The 12,177-nt window shown below is 36.3% G+C and overlaps 1 long non-coding RNA gene across 1 annotated transcript; it reads right to left on the bottom strand.

Moving 5' to 3' along the window:
- Window positions 1-6,722: 6,722 nt before the first annotated feature.
- Window positions 6,723-11,218, bottom strand: LOC118810757. The gene is made up of 2 exons (XR_005007443.1): window positions 11,111-11,218; window positions 6,723-9,363 (listed from the first exon to the last, which is right to left on the bottom strand). It is a non-coding gene; the product is annotated as an uncharacterized LOC118810757 (long non-coding RNA).
- Window positions 11,219-12,177: the final 959 nt, after the last annotated feature.

The following is a 12,177-nucleotide window of genomic DNA, read 5'->3' as shown; positions in this document are numbered from 1 at the left end:
AATGATAGAAAAAAGAAGGAGAAAGAGGAGAGAAAGACACAGAGAGAGAGATTGAGAGAAAGAGAAAAAGAAAAAAGATCAAGAAAAACAGAAAGAGGAGTGAGAATAAGAGAAGAGAGAGAGAGAGAGAGAGAGAGAGAGAGAGAGAGAGAGAAAGAAAGAGACAGAATGAGAGAAGTTTACAGTAGTACAGTGACAGTGCAGGACTTTTGTCAATGCACCTAAAATGTACATTTACTTAAGTGGTAAAATCATGTAAAGTTAAAGTGTATCTGACTGTCACTGTAAGAGTGCAGCATTGAAATGTGTACATAATGTCTTAATATATAAAATATATGACAAGCACAAAATTACTGCCAAAAGTGAGACAAAAGTATTTTTATGTAATATATTTTTCTTATGGAAATAATTGCACACATTGATATTTCAAAAAATTAAATATGTCAGTTTTTTCAGTGCACTCGGTGTACAGTAAGCAATAGAGAACAGTAAAAGTTTTTCCGACTGTCACACAAAACCTGAAGAACCCAAAAAGAAACTACAATTTTCCAGTTCAGTTTGTGTATTCCTATTGTTTTTTCTAATTAATGCATTTGGGAAGCTTTAAAAATAATTAACTTACTTTAGTGCTACCTTGTTAGAGTGCTGTATAACCAGGAAAATAAATCAATAAATAACGTATTTTATTTATATGGTGTCTTTTTCCCAAGCTCAGGATTGGTAGCAGTTACGCTGTGGAATTTGCCCCAGAGGTAAAGCCTGTGCTGCTCCATTCAGAAGATCTGTGTTTGTCTGGGAGAGTTTAACAGATGATTGTTGATGGGAAAAAGAATTCAGTTTACTGAACTGATTCTTATTAACTGTTCAATTCAATGAATCAAACATTTGGAACAATTCATTTATGCACAAGTCATATTCAGTTTTATTATCATATCCTCATACAAAGATAATGTTCTTAATTTTATTTGTTACAATATGGTGCCTTTGTGTTGTGATTTTATGAAAAGTTATTATTCAACAAAGGTGCCAAAAAGAGCAATGCCGTAGAAGAACAGCTTTTGCTTTCCTAAAGAGCCTTTGAATTGATGGAAATAGGATGTTTGAGTGTGAAGAAATTTTTTAAAGGTCAGTCAACATTTTGGACATAAATGTTGCGAAGATTATACAGAGAGCTTTCATTCATTTGGGCTCATGAGTCAGTCGAACTGGTTCATTGAAATGAACGATTCATTGTTGTATTAGACATTGCTAATCAGTTGGCAACGAGCTCTGAGCAATCACACATCATTACTGGCAAAATGCTAATGCAAATAAATATATCAGAAATATTCCAAAATGTGGAGCAGTAAAAGAAGAAAAGAGATGGAACTGTCTAAGTCAAATTGCGTTTTTGTTGATTTTCTAAGTGAAAATAAGTTAACACATCCTCTACAGGGAACAAACTTTAATATACACTATATGGAGTATTGGGACACCTGCACGTTACATCTACAGGAGCTTTGTTGATATCCCATTCCAAATCCATAGGAATCCATTAATATGGAGTTGGTCCCCCCCTTTGCAGCTATAACAGCTTACACTCTTCAAGGTTTTCTACACATTTTTGGAGTGTGTCTGTGGGAATTTTTGTCCATTCATCCAAAAGAGCATTTGTGAGGTCAGACACTGATGTCGGACGAGAGGGCCTGGCTTGCAATTTCCATTCTAGTTCATCCCAAAGGTGTTTGAGGGGGTTGAGGTCAGGGCTCTGTGTGGGCCAGTCAAGTTCTTCTACGCCAAAGTCAACCAGCCATGTCTTTATTGACCTTGCTTTGTGCACTGGGGCTCAGTCATGCGGGAACAGAAAAGGGCCTTCCCCAACCTGTTCTCACAAAGTTCTTATAAAGAAGCATACAATTGTTCAAAATGTCTTTGTGTGCTACAGCATTAAGATTTTCCTTCACTGGAACTAAGGGACCTAGGGCAACCCCTGAAAAACAACCCTTTAGCATTATCCCACCTCCACCAAACTTTACAGTTGGCACAATGCAGTTGTGACAAGTAACGTTCTCCTGGCATTCGCCAAACCCAGACTCGTCTGTCAGACTGCCAGATAGAGAAGCGTGATTTGTCACTCCACAGAATATGTTTCCACTGCTCCAGAGTTTAGTGGCAGCGTGCTTTACACCACTCCATCCGATGCTTGGTATTGTGCTTGGTGATGTAAGGCTTGCATGCAGGTAAAATTTTTATTTTTTTTTTATTTAATTTTTTTTCATAAAATCAACAAAACATATAATCTAACAAGGGCTGCCCAAACCTTTGCATTCGACTCATGGCATTTAATGAGAATCAGCAACTTTACAGTTCTCTAGCTCTGCATTACCAAATAAATAGTGAAATGGAGTGACTTAGTCAGCTAACATTAGTTGTCATTAGCATTAAAACTTTCCATTATCATACAGAACTTCATTTTGTGCAAAACGATGCTAGCCTACACTCCTAAAAATAAAGTTGCCAAAAATAATTTTTTGGAACGACGCCTAGAAGTTTGCTTTACTAAAAACCTTTCATTGGCTGGAAATGAGATATATGAGTGTGAAGAACTGTTTTAAAGTTTAAAGATATCTCAAAATAATGGAAATGTTGTTGCTGTAAGAATCCTTTATTGTGCCTCTTAGAGTCTTAGTAAACATTTGCAGCAGACTGAAAAAAAGTTGTCAGGATAAAACCGTATATCTCCATTTTTGCCGTTTTTCAGTTTTTAACATAATTTGAAAATTTGAAAATTTCATGATGAATGGACCAAAAGAAATAACACACTTCCATTGAAATTAAAGCATGTTTTTAAAGCATGTTTTGTCCTTCTCTTATAAAGTTATCATTTTGGAGATATAAGGTTTGTTCCGACAGTAGCGATATATTAGATCAATGCAGTTACACTTGTTTATTTAACTTACTTTTGGCAAAACTGTGTTGATGTAATGTATTTCATTTATGTGGAACTGAATCACACATCTGAATCAAGTAAATGCAATTCAGTGTAAAACTTACTGCTGTAAAAATTATTGCTATCATGTGAATAATAATGTGTCTAACATTAGCCAACCAGCTAACTTAATGTTAGGTTAGGTTCTGGGTTCTATGTGTGTGTGTATGTGTGTGTACATGTGTATGTATGTGTGTCAGGGTGAGAGTGCTCTCTTGAAACCACATCCTTTGGGTCTGTTGGTGTTGAAGGTGAATGACCACAAGATTGGTAACCTAACAACAGAGGCCAAGAGGCAACAGGAATACAAGCCATGGAGACTCATGTGATCTTACTAAACTCTCAGCAAACACACACACTAATATACAATAATAAGTTACATAATGTTATTGATGTATGAATTATTAGCATTTATTTAACACAATATTCATTTTTTGGGGACAAGAACATCTTATTAGATAAATAGAATAGTATAAATGCTGTAAACATTGATTCATTGTCTTTTTTTTAACTGCTTCAAGATTTGATCACAACTTGTGAAATATGAAGCATTCTGGATGTTCATTTTGCTGTAACTGTGTAACAGAAGGGTGGGGTTGGGGTTATTCTGTAGAAGAAAAACCTTACAGCTCAATGACATCATAAAGTTTCTTGATGCCTGTGTCAACACTGGAAAAATATGCAAGCCACTGTGCGTCAGAGTCAATGTTACAACAAGCCAAACATAAAGGAAAGCCTTATCTGTGATGGAGGATTTTATTACCATCAACACAGAAAATGGAGCAGAGACCTACCTTACACTTAGACTGACTGGACACTTTATTAGAAACCCCTACCTTATACTTAGACTGACTGGCCACTTAATTAGAAACCCCTACCTTATGCTTCCACTCACTGGCCTCCTGAGGTGAAAGGCAGTGAATGACATTTACTCTCGTTAGAGTACATTTTTCCCTCTAATGGTAGAATTAAATCATAGTGCTGTTACTTTAATGCTGAAAAAAGACTATTAGGATTAAAACCTGATGGTTTCGCTTTCAGGAAACTAGTGGTCCCAAATGGTAACCATTAAGACAGTTCCCATTAGCAACCCCTAGTTTCCTGTAGAACACCTTCAGATTCCTTTAGGAAAGTATCAAATGCTTCTGGAATCAGGCCAAGAACACCTGTTAAACCATTAGGGTCCTTTACACTGTGATATCAACCCCTCAGGAAAACACAAAATACCATTAGTGACTAATGAACACCACTAGAAACCAACAGAAACTTTTAATGTTTTTTATAATTTTATAGAATTTTATATGTTAATTTCTCTAGAGACATTGCGTTACTTAACAATAATTTTTTTGCGTTTCCTTGAGGGAGAAACGCAAAACGTTTTCAAGGGAAGGCAAATATTTTGCAAGCAAACACAAAATTATTGCAAGTGAATGCAATGCTGTGTCAAATATTTTTTTCACAGTGGCACTTTAAGGGCTCAGCACATTTCTAATAAAGTCCTTTTACTTTGCTACTTTAATTTTTTACTTGCACTGAAGTTTTACCGGAACGTTACAGAGTATAATAAGAATAAATCACCTCTTGAACTAATTAAATCAGACTCATGATATGTTCTTAAGCCACAGAATTGCTCACAACTTTGTGCTCTTGAGTGTGTGTAGATTCTGTTCTTACGTAAGAACAAATCCCAAATAAGGAAACATTGATGAATGTCTGAATGTCAGGCTCATTATTATCAGCTGCCAAATCTGCTTTCCAAAGTCTCTGCTTTTCACAACTCAACTTGGTGGCAGATTAAAAAAATATAAAGTTGTTGCATATGTTTTATAGTAAGCCTCTCAGCGAGCTTCTGTAGTTAGCGTAAGTGTGAACCCACAGCCTACTGTTTACCCATATAAAACACTGTTTTGTTGCAGTTGTGGAGGTAGCCTATCTGGCTGTATAAGGCTGTGATATGTAAAATAAGCTTATAGTCTTATACAGTTTCCCCATAAACTCTGGTCAATAATTCTGTCATTGTTTTTCACTTTCTGTTTTTTGAGAATTTCAAAGTGATCTGATCAGAATGTGAGTGGTGGGGTATGAGCAGGTATACTGATTTATGCCAAGTTCTTTTGTCACGCTGATGCTGTACATGGACAAAACATACATCCCCTCACATGAAGTGAGCCAAGACATCAGAGCGTCACTCCAGCGGAAACTTTAAAAAGTGTTCTGATGTAATTTTTAGATCATTATTTCATAGAAAAAACATGAAAGTTACCATGTCTGGAGCGCAATTTACTTAAAAATACATCAGCAAAGATACATTTGCCCCTTGATCTACATCATTAGAGACTTTGTCTTGTCAGTTCATCACAGAATGCTGCCTGACTCTGCTATCTCTTTCTCTCTCTCTCTCTCTCTCTCTCTCTCTCCCCCTCTCTCTCTCTCTCTCAGTCTACACAGAAAGATGAGTAAATGTAAATGTGATTTTAGCACAATGACAGGAAAAAACAACACCAGGAGAAAACGTAAAAAATTCATAACACATAGTGCATGCTAATTATTTGGTTTGTGGTTAGACAAGTATGAAGTCTTTAGTCTTGATAGTCATGGTCAAAATGAAACACAAAATCACAGCCACAAACATATCTCGCTTTTTTATTTTTATGCAGTATATGATCATATTAGCTACAGTGTAGTATGGCCAATGTGGATAGCATTATTTACATTATGTTTATGCAGGACTCTTAGACCAGCTTTAGAGCAGAGCCAGATTAAAGGGAGCCAGGCCTTTTCCTATTTATCCCATCACATCAAAAACATGACTTCATAAAGCACCCACGAGCAACTCCTCAATGAATTGGGGTGAATGGAGCTAAATGACTGAAAATGAAAAAATGAACTTTTTTCTAACCATTTGTTTGGGACTTTCCTTCAGTTTTGAAAAGTAGGAGGATGTATTCCATTTAAAATCTAAGAAAACATACTTGTCTCTAAAGCAAACAGGTATGGGGCAGTAGAAACACTAACTTTACTTCTACTGGAAGATTATTGTTTGGCGAGTGGAGCAGCTGATTGGCTGAGTAAAGCGTTTCACACTCACTGATGATGTATGAACTTACATGCTGTTCAAAAGTCCTGTAATTGGAGTTCAAAAGCATTCAAAAACATAACAGCAATGTTGAAATATTCTGTGTTGTTCTGTGTTCAAGAAATTGCTCAAAAAAATGCTCCTTTGGAACCCATTCATCTTACACTCGCTCAGGAGCGCCCTCTAGGTTTTGACAAACCCAGAACACATTATTGATCGGCAATTCTCCTCTCTACACAATCTCTGCTTTAGGTGTTTTAATTACAGAATATATTGAGTCTGGTAAAAGAAAAAGATGGTTGCCATGGCACCTCTATGATAATGCTAATTTCTACTTGTGCTGTTAGGATGTTGTTAGAGGGAAATTCCTCTTAGGCCCTTCAAGGCCTTCAGAGAAGGTGGCATGATTTGTGGGATTTTAAAAATATGTGTCTATAATTTTTAGCTCATTTATAGTCAATAAAATCATGCTTTATTTAAACTCTACAAGTATTCGAGTACTACTCTCATTTGATTGTTAAGATCTGGATGGAAACAAAAGGGTTCAGTTCTTGAAAAGCCAAGTGGAAAATTGGCCAATCAGAACTTGCTTTTCTCTTTCGTATTTATGGGGGTATAGCTAAGTTCACCTTTTGTTTAGGACTTCAAGAGCAGAAGAAAAAGGCCAAACAAAGGTTATAAATATTAAACAAATACTTTATTTGAAGTTTCTACTGATATTAACTTATATTTTACCTTGTATGTAGTTTTACAGTGACTCAGTAAAATCAATATTAAAACTACTAAATTGGCTGTGAAAAAGCAGTGTGGGAAACGGGTCATCAAGAGAAAAGAGACTTTGATTTGAGAACTTTTAAATAACTCAATAAATTTTATGTATTAAACTATCATTTTCTTTCTATTCGTCTTATAGATTCCCTGTCCAAAAGCATCCAGACAACCCTTCTAATTAGTGAATTCAGCAACTTTAAAGTGCAGTCATTGCTGATTTAGATGTTCAACTGCACATACACAGAAAGAGACTCTCTGATGGAGCCACAGATGATCCTAAGCTCACCATGCCCACAAACACTTGGACATACAGTGCAAAGTCCTCAGACAGCAGTGGTATTATAATAGTATAATTTCATTCATATAGTCAGGGTCATCCATAGCCTGCCATATAAGGTCATATAAGGGCCTCCTAGTTATCAGGGCATTAAGCTTGAGTTGGCTGCAGTTAAAAAGGCTGCGTCCTTGAGGGAAAGAGCAAAGCAAACAAGAACTTTAGCTGACTAAGAACAGCAAAAACACACTTGCCTTCTGTACACATATGTACAGGTCAATAATTTACTGTTTTCAGTTTAGGTATACAGGGACAAAACACATTAATAAACATTTCTGCATATGCTAGTTTCACCACTTTTGTCAGTAAAAATGTGATCAAAGAAAATGTGATCCGACCAGAACTGACATGACATCACATGCATTTTTATACAACAATATGCAATTGTATGCAAAATTTAAACAGTGATGTTCTGTCATGTGTAAAAAGTTTAGGTCAAGTTGTATCTTTTACTGATTTTCAAAGTAAATTTAACTGAACACATACTTTACCGGGAATAAAGTAAAATGTGGCATTTTTCCACAAATTAGTGCACCATTTATATATATGTTTGCTGAGTTTAACATATAGGAAAATATAAAATATGCTGCACTTTTGCACAGGACTAAATTTAACAAATAAACAGTAATTGTCTTCTTTTGAAATTTTTATCGGTCTATTATGCTCTATGCACAGCTATAGTAACTTCTCTGGTCAGGCTGCATTAGCTCTACTTTCATGAGGGACAAATTTCGTTCAGGTTATTCTGGAATGGTCACCTGCTGTAAGGGCAGTGACAGTGATACTCTAGCATGGCAGGGCTGTGCTAATAAAGACTGCTCAGAGCGACACACACCGTACAGGACCAGATTGGGTTTCTGTTGTTGTGTTTGAACACACAACAGCTCACACATTTACATCTAGAATGAAGAGAGTAATCTCAAACTGAATTACTATCAAACTGCTTTCATTGTAAGACTTAGTACTCAGTTATTACCACGAATTATTCAGGAACTACTAGTAATGCACAGATCTGACCTACTGGATCAGCATTGGTAAATGGATGGATCTATGTTTAATAATGTTTCCTCTTCATGGTTATTATAAAACTGTAACAATGCATATCATTTCAGAATTGCAATCATTTTCTGTGTTTTGCCTTAACAGGGTACTGGTATTGCATCAGTATTAGCCCTTAACAGAGTTCAGATATCCTGGTACCAAGAGAGGAAAATGTGGATTGGTGCATTCCTAGTACTATTAACTACTCGGGAACTGCATAGAATTACTCAAGAACTGCTATAAGTTGTTTTTGCAGTTGTTAAGATTTTTGTTTTTGTTATAAAATTTGTAACACCACTCAGATGCTACTCACTACACCAAAAAGTGTGCACTGTTTGCAGCACTGGTCTTATTTTCACAGTGCACTTAATTGGTGTTTATTGTACCCTTTTGTTATTGGTTCGGTATCCTAAAGTTAATTACAACAGTTTTCATCACTTAACATTGTACTGATCAGTCGGTTCTGAAATGCCTAATCTCTCTTTTGGAAGACCTTGGAGAGGTTATACACACTTCTACCAGTCTCCAGATAGATTGCACCCCAAAGTAGGAATTTACTAACACATTGGGTGTAAGACAATTAAAGGGTTTCATTCCAAAACGCATTATAAAGCACTTTCAAGAATTTTCCTTTTTTTCATGATATATGTTGTTGGGAGTGGGCTTTACACTTACAATAAATTGCAATCTTACATTATGAGTAATACCACTTTTATAAGAGTAATAAAAAGGTGTTTTCTATTTTATGTCAGCTGTTATTCTTTTCAAAACCTATTACCCAAAATTGTTACATATGGATATACAGCGTTGTGGAATGAAACTCCTTAATTCCAGAATCCACACCATGCCACACCTTTTAGCACTGTAAAATTAGCTAAGAATGAATTATTTAATATCTACTATGAATTATGCAGTAACTGCTATGAATTATTAACAATAGTATTAACAATATTCTTCAACAATAAACTTTCCAGGGATGTCCAGGGATGAATTAAAGAGATGCTTCTTCTTTTGGAACAGTCTGAACAGAAACAATATAAGTTCAACAACATAAAAAATTCCTTCTCCATCGTTCCTCGTCCCCATGTGCAGCTTCATTCTGCATTCATGACACCGAGGAATTCAGAATTTTCCAACCTGGAACCTCCAAATTCCCACCTCAGCTGGTTGAGCCTGGAAAAAATGGACACTCCTTTTAAGTTAGTAATTGTTTGGTTGCTGTGTGTGTAATAAAAAGCTCTGGAAGAACAAGAAAGTGGTTATGTTAGTACTTAGTTTATTCTAAAAACAGATGTAGGCTATGACAATGTAGCCCGGAAAATGAAAGCTCAGTTTTCCAAGTGTTGCTCTGTGTTTAGCATATCATTCTCAAACAGAAGCTTTAAAGTCTGCTAAAAAGCTTAAATCATCCTTTTACTCCTTCTTCTTTGGCTGACATCACATAATTGCAAATTTCAAAAGTTGAGGCTCCTGAGAAAATAGTTGGAATTCATTCAACTGGGCTTTTTTCACTTGGAAGTAGCAAACTTCCCAGTCCTTCCCACCTAATCATCAAAATATCAAAGCCTAATGATTGGCGCTAACCAGACAGTGCAGCATACGGTAGCATCATGATATTGTGGTGCGTGACAGGCTACCCTACTTAGCGCCAGCGCAAACCACTCTGCGTGGGACTTTACTCAGATAGAGTCTAGTATGCATAGTAAAACAAAAAAATTAATAAAAAGTACCTTACATGTTAATTATAGTCAACATGACAAACGATTATAGCTAACATATCTTAGCACTGGATAGTCTTTTTCATAACAGTGGGGCTAACTCATCAGCGTAGTCGAACAGACACTGCATACTCTGTCTGTTTCCTTTACTCCTCTGTCAATAACAGGACACAGTGTTCGTGTATAAGACATGTGATCCTGACTGTAATCACACACGCCTACACCAGTCAATATTGTGCATTAAACAGTGCAAATCTACTCTGGCAGAGTGAAACAGCTGATGATGTGGGAGTTTCACCAACATGAAACAAACACACACACATTTTTATTCATGGCCCTATGCCCTTCTGTATGTGTTACACCAAAACTGTATAAGTATGTGCTGCATACGTAAGTGTCTACAGATGATATAATAATAATAAGCCCCTAATATATATGCATGCACACACACTAATATGTCCCATATTATACATAGTACTGTTCCTAATCCAGAGTCCACACTTCATTTATTTAATTAAAGTTATTGATTTTAGGAGATATTTCAGATAGATTCATTATAAGATATTCTACTTGCATAGAGAATGGGAACGTCACAGGAAAATGAGTGAAAAAAACAAGAGGTTTCAACACTGGAGTGCAAAAATTAATTAAATATACAAGAGAAAGTGGGACTCTGAACAACCATACAAGACCTGGTAGACCACCAAAACCCCTGGTAGGTCACCATCAGATAAACAGTACTTAAATCTTTGAAGGAGAGAAGAAATCAAGACCCACTCATGCTTTAGTTCGGAAAAAATCCACAGATGTTTCTGTCTATCCTTCCACTGTGAGAGGACACCTCAACACTATGCGTCTGAGTGGAAGCCATTGCTGAGAAAAGTAAACAGACAAAAACACAGAAGCTGCTGGTGTTCTCAGAACAATGGACTGTCCACCCAAGAGTCCAGACCTCAACATCACTGAATGTGTTTGGATTACGTAGGTTGTGAGAAGCAGAAAATGCAACCAACTTCTTAGAATGCACCAAAAATACCCCTGCAGATTTCTTTAAAAAAAAATGAAAACAAGTCTCCTGAAAAGAATGAAAGCTGTAAAAAAGTCAAAGAGTGGACACACTAAATACCCAAACAACCAATATTATATTTAGTTATTACGGCTCCGGTGTAATTGTCTGTTAAATATGTGTTTCTGTATTCTACCTGACACTGAAAATGTCCTGATTAGTCCTGATTAGTCCTGAGTTTCCCACAGTCTGGATGTTTTTGTATAAAAAATGTGCAAAGACACACACACACGCACACACATTTGTAAAACAGCACATTGAGATTGTAGCAAATCTCACACAGCACACATCACACAGGTTGGTTTATGGACTTTGACATTGCCCCGTTTTGTTTGAACAAAAATCCTAGGAGATGCAGAACAATAGAGAGAGAGAGAGAGAGAGAGAGAGAGAGAGAGACTGCCATTCAAAACTATGAGACGCTTCACCTTCTTTTGAAATTAGGATTTTCTTGCTGTTACTTTTCAGTGAAGTAAGAAAAGACATCCTTGCAAAGTCTCAAAGTGTCTTCTGTGGTATGAAGAGCAGGTTTTGCCTAAATGATGATTTGATTTAATTTCTAACGTATTGTTAAAAGCACATATTGAAACTCTTTTGGCCCAGCCACCTGAAAGGGTTGAGTGCTGATGAGTGCTGATATTACAATAAGGGGATAAAATGTGTAGCCTTCAGCTTTATTTCCAAAGCAGCACTGTCACTAATATTGACACAAATATTTACGTATGATATTTTGCTGCTAAATACATCTGATTAGTCTATAAAATCAATCCAAAACCTCATCCCAACCCTCATTTTGGACCTACATTTAACTATTTTCCTAACCCTAAACCTAGCTCTGGCCTTAAGTTTAACCCTGGTCCTATTCCTAACCCTAGCTCTGATCGTAAATTTAAACTTTGTCCCAATACTAACTACAAATCTCTTCCTAAAATCAATCCAAAACCTAATCCCAACCCTCATTTGGGATCTATATTTAACCATTTTCCTAACCCTAACTGTAGCTCTGGCCTTGACTGATACCCTTGTCCTATACCTATCCCTATTTCTGATCGTAAATTTAAACTTCATCCCAATACGAAAAACCAATCTCTTCTTAAAATCAATCCAAAACCTAATCCCAATTCTCATTTTGGACATACATTTAACCATTTTCCTAAACCTAATCCTACCTCTGGCCTTGACTGAAACCCTGGTCCTATACCT

This window comes from Colossoma macropomum, unplaced genomic scaffold (assembly GCF_904425465.1).
Source record: "Colossoma macropomum unplaced genomic scaffold, Colossoma_macropomum, whole genome shotgun sequence".
Classification (NCBI taxonomy): domain Eukaryota; kingdom Metazoa; phylum Chordata; class Actinopteri; order Characiformes; family Serrasalmidae; genus Colossoma; species Colossoma macropomum.
This window is presented reverse-complemented; position numbering and strand designations above follow the sequence as displayed.